The 15,562-nt window shown below is 43.0% G+C and overlaps 1 long non-coding RNA gene across 3 annotated transcripts; it reads right to left on the minus strand.

The window, feature by feature from the left end:
* Nucleotides 1-2,724: 2,724 nt before the first annotated feature.
* On the minus strand, nucleotides 2,725-6,832 carry LOC117845002 (uncharacterized). Of its 3 annotated transcripts, none has more exons than XR_004637987.2 (6): nucleotides 6,153-6,832; nucleotides 5,207-5,298; nucleotides 3,669-5,121; nucleotides 3,401-3,499; nucleotides 3,279-3,315; nucleotides 2,725-3,180 (listed from the first exon to the last, which is right to left on the minus strand). It is a non-coding gene; the product is annotated as an uncharacterized lncRNA (long non-coding RNA). The 3 variants fall into 3 exon arrangements; XR_004637988.2 differs by having other exon boundaries at nucleotides 4,926-5,121; nucleotides 6,153-6,830; XR_004637986.2 differs by having other exon boundaries at nucleotides 3,401-5,121.
* Between the last annotated feature and the right edge of the window lie 8,730 nt (nucleotides 6,833-15,562).

Here is a 15,562-nt window from a genome sequence, read left to right on the forward strand (position 1 = left end):
TGTTTTTCAAGTGTTCACAATGTTTCTTTTCCCCAGTATAGTTAATGCTTATCAGTGTGTACCGGGTAAAGAAAAAAATAATTAGATGCTTACCTGTTAGCAGATTGTTATATTTGATACTTTTTTTAATACTATATACCTAACATTGATGCTATAGTTATATGTACACATATCATTGCTATTAGATTCACCTTTTCTCTACACGACAGGAAGTGCGTGACCACGAATTCATTTAAGAGTGAATTCGCTCTGTGCCACAAAAATGAACATCAATCACCTTAGTGTCATATATTTTTGTGAACTTTCCTCGGTGCCATAACATCTAAATTTTATCCCCCCTTAGTGCCACATCCGTTAGGAAGTTGCTATACTGCTGTTAAATTGATAGGAAAAAGGCTATTTGCCCCTCCAACACAAATGATGAATATTTGGGCTCTATGTGAAAGGATCGAGATGTCGCCTAGAGGGGGCTGAATAGGTGAGTTGACCAATTTATAAAACTTTAACCCACTCGCAGCACTGCCCAGGCCAAACCGATCAAGCCGGTTCACCAAACCGGTCAGACCGGTCCAGGTAGGGTGGCACACCAAGTGCTGCTCGAGTCCCTCCTTGACTTCTAGCACCAACCAAACTTAGAGAGTGGTTTATGTAGATGATTTCCAGCAGGGCAAAGTAGTCCCTGCACACAAGATAAGCATACCTAAGTAGATCGAAGCGGAAGTACAAGTAAATTGCTAGAAATCAACAAGTGAAGCAAACCAAATGAAGACACGAGGATTTGTTTATCCGAAGTTCAGATTCACTGCAATGAATCCTACGTCTCCGTTGAGTAGCCTATTGGAATACGAGTCTAATTCAACTCCCTTCCAACAAGCCGGGTCTCTTTCAACCACTTTCCTCATCTCCACTAGATGATCTTTTTCCTTGCGGAGGTAAGATCGCGGCCCCCATAAACTTGCCGCTGCTCACCACACCTTAGGAGCTAGCTGGTGACGCCTAGCCGTCTAGGAGGCACACCTCCAAGAGTAACAAATGCTTCAAAGGCTTTCTCGACGCGAACCACAAGTGCTCAAGATATGGATTGCTCTTTTCAACTCACTAATGCTCACATAAGATCACTCTCTTAACCTAACTTAAAGATTTCTCAAAAATCACTCAAGTCTCACAAAGAGAGGTTGGGGAGAGATTTTCTAGTCACTAGATGATGTCAAGAGCGTGTGTAACCAGCAACCCACCAAGGAGGGGGCCAAGGGGTATATATACCTCCACAAACCAGAAACTAGCCGTTAGAGTTGATCAAACCGGTCAGACCGGTTGCTAGACCGGTCAGACCGATCTAGTTTGAAAAATTAGCTGCTGCCCTTGGGTCGATCAGACCAGTTTGGCTGAATTAGCCATTAGCTCACTGAACCCCTAGACCAGTCAGACCGGTTGACCGGTCTGCCAAACCGGTGAGACCAGTTTGGCTGAGTTAGCCCAAAAACTCTTATCACTCTCGGTCCACCCACTGGTTGAACCAACCATTGTTAGCTGAGCTGGGACAGTTAGCATACTCGAGGGTTTTCTGAAGGCTATCTCACATAGGTCAACTAAGAGCACTTTTTGGTGTTGTAAATCAGCTAATGTTGCATCCCTCTTGATAGAACGACATACCTATACTCAAGAATAAATATAAACACCATATCATCCACTTGAGCTTATAAGTCATCATCCCATGCCATACTTTGATTAATTGTCACTTGAGTTAGTCAGTTGAGGGTTCTCAGCATAGCTATCATCTTGAGCACATCCATCTTGAGCTAGTCACTTAAGATTTTTCCTTGTTCATGATAAGATATACTTGAATCCTTAAGTCACTCCATTTTATCAATCACAATAGACTAGATGCATTGTATTGCTTCCCTTGGTAAGGCTTAGATATGATACTTCGAAACCCCTCGGATACTAGCCACTTCACCTTAGCAAAACGCACATTGTCCAAGCCGTCACTTGACTAAAGCTTGCTTAGTCCCTCGCTCTAGTACCTCGCTTGATTTCTTCACCTATTCTTACCACTTTGAGTTAAGTTTTGCTTTTGACATCAACAACGAAATCTCATTTGAAATCATCTTCGAATGCTTGTTCTTGATTGATAAAGAATATCTCATGAATTGTAAACTTCCAATAACAAGACTAATATGTAACATATAAGCTCATGTCTTTTTATCAAATGCACATGAAGTCTTGCAATATCCATTTGTAAATATCACTCTTCTTTTCTTAATGATCCCTTTACTTGTCGATCAAGCTATCACATCATTTGAAGGCTTATAGATTAACCATAAAACATATCCCCAAGTTTTACTTCACCCTTGCTTGTTATTAATCATATAATTTAATCATGGGATTACATATGTGCTTGCTTTTTTTATTGTGAGCCATATAACACATATTCAACTTATGAGACAATATCACATCATAAATATGAGAATAAAATCCTGCTCACAATCTTAAGCAAATAAGTTAGTCCTTTAATCATTTTGTCATTCAATTCACCAAAACCCACTTAGGGTCCTAGATGCACTTTCACTATACCCTTCACTGCCATATAACAGATAAAGATGTCACTTAGATAAATTTTACAATGACGGTTAGTGCCACAAATGACATAATATTTTATAATAAAATCAATTTGACATATAAACACAAAGTGAGATAGCATTGTAAAATTGAACATGTCATAGCTGACATCAAGTTTATCATCAGATAGCATTCACGAGTACCAAAATGACATGTCATAGCTGACATGATACATGAGTTTCATGTTTCTCATCACACAGATAGCATGAGTTTCAAGTTTCTCATCACATACATAATGCAAATCTGATCACATATACCAAGCAAAATAAGAGACAAGACATGCAGCTGGAAATTCATTCTAGAATTTTCCTTTTGCTTCTAGTGCCCATTGCAGGGCCCTTAGGAGTCTTGCTTCTAGTGCACATGGTAAGGCTTTGAGGTGGCACCAAATCTTGCTTCTTCTTTGCGTTGCTTGTAGCCTTTGCCTTCTTAACCTTTGATTGCTTTATTGCTTTTCCTCATATCTTTCTCTTCTCTTTCAGCTTAACTTCAGGTGATGGTGTAGAACATGGAAGGTACTGAATGATGAGAGGCTCAGGTTGGCTTGAGCCACATGCAGACCTACACATGAAGAAAATGTACTTAAATAGATGCATTGAAATAAGCTAAAATAATTGAAGTCAAACTGATGTACTCAAACAAAATTAAATTTAACTTACTTATCAGTTGTAGTAGAGCTCAAGTTATTTGAACATCCTTGGTTGTAGTAAGAGTACAAGTTAGCTACTGAATTTAGTAAATCTGAAAAAAAAATTCACAAGTTATGTTGCTAGGAGCTCACCTTGGAGGAAAACACATTGGTGTGGGCTTTGAGCTAGAGCCAACAGCTACAATACTGTTCTCAGTTTTATTGCTTTTCTTCTTCTTGTTTGGTGGCCCCCTACATATTAGAATTTATTATTAGTACATAAATGCCTACATTACAACAGGGAGTGCATATTAGTACAGAGCTAGCATGGCTGCTATGTCATTTGGATCACCATCTTTGCATGTGTACCAATGGTGTCCATATCTTGTGCAAATAGGGCATCTATGCTGCATTTTCTTACGTGTTGTGGTTGTTGAGTTCTCCATACACCCTTTGAACCTCTGATTCTTTCTTCTACCAGCAGTGGACTTGAGAAGTGATGGATGCATGAAGAAGCCATGGTCTGACCGCTGCCACTGGGCCTTGTCAGTAAGGGTAAGGATAAGATTCTCATATGCAACCCTAAACTTCTCAACTGAATAATAGGAGTCAACATAAATCTCCAAAGGCTGACCCATCTTAGTGATAAATGCAATAGCATGTAAGCATGGAATGCCTGAGACTTGAAATTTCCTACAAGAACAAGTTCTTTCTTCTAGGTTCACCACACACTTGTACCCATTGCTTCCCTTGACACACACTTCTACAACTTCATCTAAGCTTGCACGTACCTCTATATCCAAATTGAAACTTTACTCCCTCAATTTCTTCATGACATGTGGCAAAATAAAGCCTCCCATCTTTCTAGAAATTGTCCTCCTCGTATACCACTTATCCATAAGAAGAATTCTTATCTTGTCCATGAAGTCATCCAAATTCAATCCCTTCCAGGTCTTTATCCAGTTATTAAAACTTTCTACAAGGTTATTGGTGACATAGTCCACCTTGCAGTTAAGAATTAGCTTCTTGTCCATATCTTGGTGTGATATTGCATTATGTAATCCATTGCATCTGGTCTACCTTTATCCATTGCTTTCCAATGCTTATCAAAAAAATAAGGAGACCATGAATAAGCCGCTGCCCAAAGATGGTCATCAAACACCTTGCCACTGTATTTTTTCTTGAAGTTGTACACCAAAATGGAACATGCATTCTGTATGCTTAGCTGATGGGAACACTTGTTGCACTCCAGCCATGACAATTTGCCTAGCATCAGTATAAATAGCTAACCCATGTGGTGTTCCTATAGCTTCTCTAAGCCTTTCCATAAACTAGATCCAATTGTCATTTGTCTCAGAGTCAAACACTCAAAAAGCAACTGGATATATCCAGTTGTGTCCATCTACAGCACATGCACATGCTAACTGCCCACTGTACTTGCCTATCAAAAAAGTATTGTCTATTGCCAAATATGGCCTACATCCCCTAAGGAAACCATCTGTGCAAGGTTTCAAAGCAAAAAATATCCTATTGAACTTGATCTTTCCTTGGATGGTGTGATGATCAATTGCTACAACACTACCAGGAAATTACCTTTCCGCCTCTACCTTAAACTTATATAAGCTATCAAAGCTAATGTCCCAATCACCAAATAGTTGATTATGTGCTAGCTCTTTACCTGCATACACCCTCTTGTATGATATTTCTACCTTGTACTTTTCCTTTATCTTAGCTTGCAGTTCCTTTGCCCCCCATCTTGAATCTGCAGTGAGCCAATCTTTGACAACATCGCACACCCAGAACTTGGTTGCATGCTTCACCACCTGACTTCTCCGTGCACTAGTACATGTATGTGCTTCAGGGTTCTTCCTCACCTAACAAGAGACACAGATAATAGGTAATCACAGTTTGCAACCAATCCAACAGTGTCAAAATAAACACAAAAAATAATATAATTACCTTAATTGTTACTTTGTCATCCATAGTAGTAGCATATAGCCTCCACCTACATCCATCTTCCACTTTCCTTGAGCAGTGTAGAATCATTCTCCCTGGATCACTCTTTTTAGTATCAAACTCAAACTCATGTTTAATTGCATGGTAAGACAATGCCAACTTAAATTCATCCATATTGGGATATGTACTACCCACAGCTATTGGTGGGTCTTTTTTGTCATAAGCAACAATGAGAGGTGGTATAGGATCCTTTCCTACCAATCCATCCTCTTCCTCATAAACTTTGTCAGAATCAGACTCAGATTCAGATTCAGAGACAACATCATCATGAGAAGCCCCAGATTTGGATGCATTGGTTAGGTACAGGTTCTCCTCATCCACTCCCACAAATTCATTCTCTTGTTCAGGATTTGCTAGGATATTGTCATCATCAGCTAGAGGTGTGCTAGGTTGGCTTGTTGTGCCATGGCTAGATGTAGTTTCATGAGTGGGCTGAGTGGATTTGCTGTCAACAACATATTCAGACATAGCAGGCCATATAGGAATTCTGTGGGGAGGGTGCATGCTATGGACATGTTCACTTTCTTGCTATCAACATGCTTGGCAAACATTGCAAGCATATCTTGGTCGGTTTTTACTTCTTGGTGGGTTTTCCTAGCATCATCATAGTAAGGAACATTGGCATGTTCAAGATACCTAGGAGGATACTTCTCCATAATTTCACCTAACAAATCCTTGAAATTGCAGATGACGGAGTCTACAACCACAATAGTAAAGCAAGAAACATCCTTTCTACTTCTAGCATTCACAGCAAATCTTATTTCCAATAGAAAGCTCAAATTAGGGTCCATCCTGTAAATCAAGATGGCATGAAAACCACTACATATTTGTGCTAAGCTAGCCTAGGCAAAGAGAAGAAGAGTACTCAGAGAAGAATGAGGTCACTTACCCTTCCAGAAGCCAAGAAGGATATGCAGCTCCTATCCCGTGCTCGCCTTCATGCACCATCATGGAACCCTAGCCTGGGGCCCTTGGCCATGAGCGCCTCGGCCTAGCCGTGTCAGACCTCAAGCAGACACGCGCGGGCACCCTCCGCCTCACCGCGCAGGCCCTCAACCTGGCTGCGCTCGAGCGCCCTCCTCCTAGTCGTGCGCAGGGGCGACATGAGCCCAACCTCAAGGGTCCCTCGCACCCGTGCGTCACCGCTGTCCCGCGCCGCCGTGTCCTGCGCCTCCGCCTCCCTCTCATTGATTTGGATGCAGCGTGCGGGGTGCCGGGGAGAAAGCCAGGAGAGGATAGGGAGAGGAGACCTGATGAGAGAGGATAAGGTTTCTCCCAAGTGAGCCCCTTTGTCAGCAAAATAAGGGTACAGATGTTTCGTCTTATGCCAGCACCTCTCCAGCGAGCTATGAAAAACAAACAGATTGCTGACGGATGTGGCACTGAGGGGATAAATTTAGATGTTATGGCACAGAAGGAAGTTCGGGAAAATCTAAGGCACTGAGGGAATTGATGTTAATTTTTGTGGCATAGAGGGAATTCACTCTTCATTTAATCCCTATTTCCTTTTACAGCACGCCCATAAGTAAAGACCACTACAAGATCTTTGATCATTCGTTACAGCCCTTAAACTATCATAAATCCAATGGAGAAGTAAAAGCTTCACTTTGTTTAATTATTTTTGTTGTTGCTAGTCATCTTAATTAGTTTTTCATTATAGACATTTACCACCGTCGTCTAGGCATTATATTGGTTGTGTAAGTGTCTATCTCATCATTTAATGAAACATGTGCACTGCATATATATTGTTAAGAAGAAAACATCATAAAAGGTTTTGTTTACCAATTACAAGCCTTCTTCTTAATACAGTCCTTTGAGAGGTACTCCCTCCGTTCCTGTTTATAAGGCACAACATCATATGTCAGGGTCTTCCAAATTAGACTTTGATCATTCATTTATCTTATACTATATTGGTTATGGTTATAAACTTACGATCATTGGAGAGTACATTTGATTACAAATCCAACCATGTCAAATTTACATTGCAAAAGTAAAAAAAATGTTGAGTAAATTATTGGTCATAGATTGTAAAGTTTGAATATTGATATGCGTGTGCGTCTTATAAACAGGAACGGAGGGAGTACCAGGTAAATCTGCTCGTTACCGTGTTGTTAAAATGAAGATACAATTATCTATCAACCTGAGCTCAGCACGAGCTAGTAATAAGAGACACAAATATTAGAAATTCATGGATAAATTTAGACCCACATCTAATCAATTTTTTCAATCTTGGTGTCTTTCATTTGTTCATGCTCTAACATAATACTCATTTACATACTTTCTAGTTACAAATGACTCTTTTGTTTTTTTTCTATTCGACAATTTATAGTTCCCCTTTGCATTTTACCTTCATATGTGTTTGACATATATATAGTTGAAACCTTAGCTTCACGTATACATGTATACCTCAAATTTTTTTATATTAAAAAGTGCAGAAGTGCATAGTTAAAATTATGTATTGCAGCACTTTGGGTTTTTTATAATGGCGAATGTGGGAGTTTAGATGTAAATTTAGGTGTACTTTAGATAATTCTCAGAACAACATAAGTGGTAATTTAGATTTGTTTGCACTGCTAGCTACTTCCTCCGTTCTAAATTGTAGGTTGTTTTGGTTTTTTAATGTGCATAGTTTTTACTATGCACTTAGATATGGTATATGTATAGATGCATAATAATAGCTATGAACCTAGAAAAGCCAAAACGATATATAATTTGAAACGGAGGGAGTAGCTATACCAGCTGCTGATTGTGTGGAATTGTGCTTCCCGTTGGGGGCTATACGCCCATACACGCGTTTGTAAGGGGGTGTTTGTGTTTGGATTCCCAAGCTAAACTTTAGTCCCTGTCACATCGAATGTTTAGATATTAATTAGAAGTATTAAGCATAGACTATTTACAAAACCCATTGCATAGATGGAGGCTAAACGGCGAGACGAATCTATTAAGCCTAATTAGTCCATGATTTGACAATGTGCTGCTACATTAACCATTTACTAATGATGGATTAATTAGGCTTAATAGATTCATCTCGCCGTTTAGCCACCATCTGTGTAATAATTAACTCATATTTATTCCTCATAATTAATCTCCGAATATTCGATGTGACACGAACTAAACTTTAGCTGCACGTCCAAACACCAAGATTTGCTCGCATTAATTGCACGTATATATGGACCAACCACCGATGGCGCCGTGTTGTGCACGGTGCACATAGATATGTGTAGGCCATGTTGATGACAGGGACAATTCCTTGTGGCGGCCGGGCGGCGAAGGGATATCGCCTTGCAGCGGTCGTTCTCGGCTCCCGGTTGGCCGGTTGGTACGGTTGAGCTTTCACCAGGGGTATGTTTAGGTTCAACTCGCATAGATTCTCATTCTCTTCTTGATTATCAGGGCATCGTTACGCACCGCACACGTTCGTCCTTAATCCCATCTCAGCGCAGCAGAACGTTCGACGCCGTCGTTGAAAAGCAGTTGCCGGCTCGACGCTTTCGTCAACAGTCCTCCGAAATCTATGCCCACACGCAAGAATGACATTCAGATTGTCAGATGGCGATGTCATGACGCAGCAGCAGGCCAGCAGAAATTAAACTCTCGTCACCCGGCTAGTAGGAACTACCTGGTAACTACACTTGTTAGTGCTAACTCCTTCGCACAGACATACATATATCTCGGGAACAGCTGGAGGGGACGATGTGGTCTGTTTGTCCGTAGCGTTCTCGGTGCTGTGCGGCGCGAACCAGACTATCAGAGGCGTGTATGGTGATAACACATCGCTCGCGCCTGGCGGAATCACGGTCACGGGTGCGAGACATCTATGCTAGCTAGCTCTTGCTTGGGGCCCCGGCCGGGGGGATCCGACGTGTGATTCTGGGCTCGGCCTGACGCGCCCCGGCCGACTAGCATTTTTTGCAGCGGCTGCAATCATGGCGCAGCGGAAAGCGCCCGGGGCTGCTGCGCGACGATCCTGTTGCTATCATGTGCATGTGCCTTCAATATCTCATAGTGGAAAGGCATGTGTCGTGGTCGTGGCTCTGTAGTCGTCTGTGGTGGTCTTCTGTGTTTACCGTTCACGTAGCCGCAGACTCGCAGGCGCCAGAAAGAGTACCATCGCCCAGCGACTGGGATGCATTCAGAGCTGCGCTGGTGCTGTGCTCTTGGTAGGGGCCTGTATAAGCAGAGGAACGTACAGCAGCATCCCTGCACGTACCGCGCCTCCATGAAGGCAGCTAGCCGGAAAAAGACTATTGCTTCGCCGGCTTTGAATGGGCTTCGTTAATTACTTGGCTTCGTGGTGGCGCATGGGCAGCCAACTAGCTATCGTTCGACGTAGCGCGGCTTCGGTCGTCATGGAGATACCCCGCGGCTTCCTTCCGTCCGCTGGCGTTGTGTGCACGGCCGGAGCTTGGAGCAACAGTAGAGTAGGGAAGCAGCGCAGACACGGATCTTCTCTTCAACCTACTAGTGGAACGATTCAGCATAAACGGTTTTTTATTTTCGTTTTATTTCTTTTCAGCGTTAGTACACAACGATTACAATATAAAATCTTACTCTTGGAACATTTTTTTTTATGAAACGATGTTTTTAAAACCTTTTTTTCATAGTTTGGAATACTTTTTTATTCAATCGGAACATTGCTTTTTTATTTTTTTTTCTTTTGCAATAGCCTTTTTTTTAAAGAAGAAGGTAGAGCTTGAATGCATAGCAGTGTTTACATCAAGAAATACAAGAGGGGAGCCCAACCATACATGAGAGCCATCTCCTAGAGTACAAACTACCTTTGCTAACATATGGGCTTCCCTATTTGAATCTCTACCTTCGTGCACAGACCGTGAATCGAAACATATTGTTCTATCTTGAATGTCTCGAAGAATCATCATATAATAATTAAGAGAACATGGGCATCTCTCTAATATTGTTGGTTACATTTAAGCAATCTGAAGCCATGAATCCCATAATCTTTAGCAAGCGCAAGAGCCTCAGCACGCACCATTAATTGCTTCAAGAGTTTCAGCATCAGCCATCAATACTATAGATTCGCTGCAACAATTATCCCTTGATCATTGCGGCAAACAACTTTTTTTTAAAAAAAACAAACAACTCCTTTCCTAGCATATGAAATGCACATTTCTTGCTTCGGGTCAGAGATTCTCAATGTTGCCAATATTTTCTATGTCATCTTCATCCCAGACACATATCGATATAGTACAGTGAAGCAATGCATGCATGCTCCCAAGCCAGCGCCAAAATTTGCATTCAGATGATTGTAACATACTTTTATTTTAAAAACACTAGAGTGCAAATAGAATTCAGAATCAAGCGCCAACGAAACATCTTAATCTTCGATGTCACCTTTAAATCCCAAAAACTTTTCCATTCCGTCTGCCTAGAAAGCTCACTAGAACACATAGCCTTTCCCTAGAAATAATCTTCTCTTGCTTTCTTCGACAAAACTTGCATCCTTTAAGTTGAAAACGAACTGAAAAAATACCAATTTTTCTCACCATCGAGCGAGCCCCATCTTGGCAGCTTGCAACAATAATCAGGAGTGAGTGAGTTAAATGTGCTATTCGGCCTGTTGTGGTGCTGGTGTCTCATTCTGCAGTGTCACTGTTCTAGACCGCCAAATCACAATAGCAAGAGCACTTGAGTGTTCTGTGTACAAATTGAGGGGAATTAGAGAGAGATTAGGTTGGGATTAGCACAGGATTAGGGGAAACAGCAAGAACAGCAAGGGATACAGGAGGCTTCTTGGACAGAGGAAGACGTTCTGTTCTTCGATGCCGTTCCTTCCGTTCTCTTCTCATTTTGTATGCTGAACGCTTCTTTCTTCATCTCTCAGCCCACTGGGCCTACTGGGCAGCCCGGTCCATGACATGCAGCCCATCTTGGCGGCTGGTAACAAGCGCGCTGTGCCACTAGGCCGGATCGGCAAGCACGCGGGGCGTTGGCAGCTTAGCCCAGCCTAACACGTGTAAAGGCAGTAGCAGCACGCATCTTGGGCCTCACACTGCCTGCTTTTTTCCTCATTCATCAATCATAGTATAAAGTCTCTCTGTCCTCTGTCTCTAGAAGGAGCACAACACAAGGAAAGAAAAGAAAATCGCCGCTCCTGCGTTATGTCTCCGTCCGGCTTGGTTGGCCGCTGACTTGCGTTGAGGGATCACACGGATCGCTTTTGGTTGGCGACGGCCGTAGGACGACGGATCCTTTGGGTCCGGGTGGCACTGGCCGGCTGGCCCAGTAGCCCCTGGGCCCTGTCTCGAGATCTCTTCTTCAATGCTTGTTTTCCAATTTCCAGGTAGGTTCGCACACTCTTACTTGCACCGCGAACGGAGCCGTAGTTATGGCTGACCTGATACTCCTTGGTCCTTGCTTCGCCAAAAAGGGGCAGGCGCAGCTACTTCCTCCTGGCCACGGTACGAATACGAACTCCATCCGGGCATACTAGTACTGCGCTGGAAGATCTCTTCTTAAATAATGCTAGATACTGCCTCCTCCTGTGGTCTCACATCTGAATGGGCCGGCCAGCTGATGGTCAGATTCAGCTTCGCGGATTCGGAGATACGATACTCCTTCCTGATCCTGCTCGTGTAGTCCGGGGGTCGTCAGTGAAGGCCCATGTCCCTTGAGATCTCTGCTGCGCGCCTGCCTGGGATAGGCATCGCCGCACGGCTAGGCACGGTGCACAGTTCGGTGCACGCTGGCCCGGCGGGCCCGCCGGGCCTTAACGACCTCACCGTGCTAGCACCAGACCGCGGACATGGCATCAAACTAACTCTTCTCCAAAATTAGATTTAACACAACAATTTAAATTTCACAAACTAACTCTTCTCCAAAATCAGATTTCTCCAAAATCAGATTTAACACAACAATTTAAATTTCACAAACTAACTCTTCTCCAAAATCAGATTTAACACAGCAATTTAAATTTCACAAGTTCAAAACAAATGGACTATTGTGCTAACCACGTCACAATTCTCACAAGTCATACATACACATGCACAATAGCACACAAACACATGTGAATTTAAAAGAGTTCAATATTATTTTGAGCTGTTTGTTTTACTACCTCATTAAAAATCTTTGTAGGTAAAAACTCATACCTCGTGAGAAAATCCTAAAAAAACAAGAGTACAACCAGCTCGATAATTGTTCAGATACATTATAGTTGCATTACACAGATTCATCAAGATACAAGGTATGTTGCAATCTTAAATCTCCTTGCTCCCAATTCTTGATCAAAGCCAGCATCTCCACCATCTCAAGGGCCAGACAACGTCGCCGCTCCTCAATGATCCTGCCAGTGGTACTAAATGCAGACTCTGAAGATATGGTAGAAACAAGCACAGTCATAACATCCCTAGCTAACATAGAAAGAACAGGATAGGATAACTTATGCTCATGCCACCAGTGTAATATGTTGAAGTCATCATCGTACTGGTTGATAGTGTCACTGTCTAGGTAGGCAGACAGTTTAGATGAAAAAACAAGAGGCACACCAATATTAGCAGCCTACAACAAAGTACTTGCAGATGTTCTCCTAGGGAGGAGGATGCAGAACCAGAACTCAAGCTAGCACCAAGGCTAGCAGCAGCATAACTAGAATCGGATGAAGCACCATAATTACTAAAAATCTTGCCCCAAGCAGTCTTTTTCTTACCTATAACCCATGGTTGTGTGGCTCTTTGCAACCTCACAGAACCAAACTAGCGTCATACTTGTTAAAGATTGTAGACAATTCAGCCCTTACATCAGTTAAGTAACAAGAATAATCATGACTATTGCGCTGAGATAATAACTGAAAAACATTGCTAAAACCTATCATCTTAGCTTTAGGATCCAATATAAATGCAAAGTAATAAAGCATGGATATGCCACACTAATAATCTAAGCACTTAGCCTTCATGGGTGGAACAATATTTTTAAGATCATCATCATTCTCATAGGTCCTAAGATGTCCAGCTATCTCAAGAATATGATACAATACTAATAGAGTTGTAGGATAATAAACATCAGAGAGAACAACAGTAGAATCATAGAACTGTTTAAGAAATAGCAGAATCTTTTTAGCAATGTACCAGTGTGTTTCTATCAGAAGTGTCTAACCTTCAACCGAAGAAGGGTGCTGAGTGGTTATAAACACAGAAAATATGGTCTTATGGGGCATTAGATGCTTGATCATGAGATAAGTTGAATTCCATCTCACATCCATGTCCAAACTAAACTTATAAGGGCAGACACCAAAAGCAATGCAATAGGACTTGTAGGCAACAAAAGAATTTAGAAATGAAATTGCAGTTCTAAATGCACTAAGCATAGGCTTGAAAACATCAAGGCCAACCTTAATAATATTAAGATTAATAATATGACAAGCACAATACTAATGCAAAAATAGTTTTCCAACTAACCAGACAGTAAAGAACTAAGCTCAGCAATGGCGGCAGGATTTGCTGATGCATTATCCAATGTAACAGAAACGATCTTATTAGTTAAACTATAATCAGAAACAACAGAAGTAATACGCTCAGCAATATTATCATCATTATGAGATATATCAATTAAACAAGACCTAATATCCTCTTCTCTAGTTGCCAATCGACATTCACATAATGAGCAACCACATTAAGGTAATCTTCCTTAGCATTACCAGACCATATATCAGAGGTAAGAGCAACAGATGAAATAGATTGCAAAGAAGTCACAAGATTAGTACGACACTCATCGAAGTACTTACCAAAATCCTTGGTGGTGGTTTGCCTCGACACAAAAGTAAATATAGGATTATGAGCAACCTAAATATACTCCTCAAATGCATCAGACTCACCAAAGTATAAAGGAAGATCTAGTCTATCAATCAACCTACACAATTGGGTACGAGCAACATCAGCATTGTACTCCCAAAGATGGAGAGAGCCATCAGGATTGTACTTGAGTTGGAACTGAGCCATACGTGTACTTTTTTTTGCAAGCTAGGGCATTTTGGAAGATGCCTATGCAAATGTCTAGTACCACTATAGGAAATACCAGAATAAAGTTTCTTGCAATGGAAGCACCTAGCACCAGTTCTTACCCTCTTGCCATTCTTTACCTCGTACAGCGGCTCAAAGTCGTTCCACACCTTAGAGGTGGAAGAACGGCTCCTCTAGCTACCCGTACTCTCCATCCCCATCCCCATCTCACCTCCAGCACCAGCTACTGCGGGTAGATCTCCACTACTGGGCTGACCATCGGCATCGGGGATGTCGATAGGAATAGCACTGGTGCCGAACACCTCATGTCGATCCGCCTCCAAGTCAGACTCGTCATCTCCAGCCTGCCCCATCAACCTCAACTTGTCGTTGTAGCAGGTTGGATAGCCAGCTATCGTCGGCTCGCCGATTCCTCGACGGGTGCACATCGAAGATCTGCAGAAACATAGAAAGATAGAAAGTTAGAGAAGCAAAGGAGAAGAACCGGAGCACGACAGAGGTGAAGCAAAAAAGCACCAGAGTTTGGCTTACCTCGTCCTCGTGCGCACCCGGAGCACCGAAGTCGCCTTCGATGTCGTCTATCCACCAGAGAAGCACTGGAGCAAAGCAGAGGCATGGCACATGGGCACACAGCCTCTCGGAGAGGGGGACTGAGAGGGAGAATAGGGGAAGAGCCGACTCAGACGACGAGGGTGCCACCGCGCCAGATCTTGAAGAGAGGACATGAAAGGGGAGATGCGAGACGCAAGAGCGGCAAGGTTGGTGCAGCGAGGGAGGCGGCCCAATGGAAGTTAGGGTTCGACTAAATGTAGCTGCTCCTTATATGCGGAGCGCGGCGAGCCTAGCGGGCCTTAACAGGCTGGGCCGCCCCACATAATTCTAACAAGCCAAATAGGCTGTGCCGGGCCGGGCCAGCACGCGGGCTGTGGTAGCGGTCCAGGCCTAGCCCGTGCTATGGGCTGGGCCAGTACGGACACGACAGCCACCGTGTCGGGCCGTGCCTGGATTGGGTCAAAATCCCGTGGGCCATATGGTCAAAATACTTGCATGGGCGCGCGCACGCACGCATGCGCGCGATGAAATTCGTGGCATGATGGCGTCAGGCCGCCCCGCGGGGAGTGGAGACATCGATCGAGTGGTCAAAGGTAGCAGAGATGGGGCGTCCGTATCACAGGGAGAGACGACGCACGTACCTACGTACTGCGATTTGCTTCCTACTCCGTACAGCCAAAGGAACGTACGTACGTGCCGCTTTGCCCTGCCGCCAGCTGACAGTATCTGCTACGAACTATACTGATCTGCTTTCTCAGGCACACAGGTTTTCAGG

Source organism: Setaria viridis, chromosome 1 (genome assembly GCF_005286985.2).
Source record: "Setaria viridis chromosome 1, Setaria_viridis_v4.0, whole genome shotgun sequence".
Classification (NCBI taxonomy): domain Eukaryota; kingdom Viridiplantae; phylum Streptophyta; class Magnoliopsida; order Poales; family Poaceae; genus Setaria; species Setaria viridis.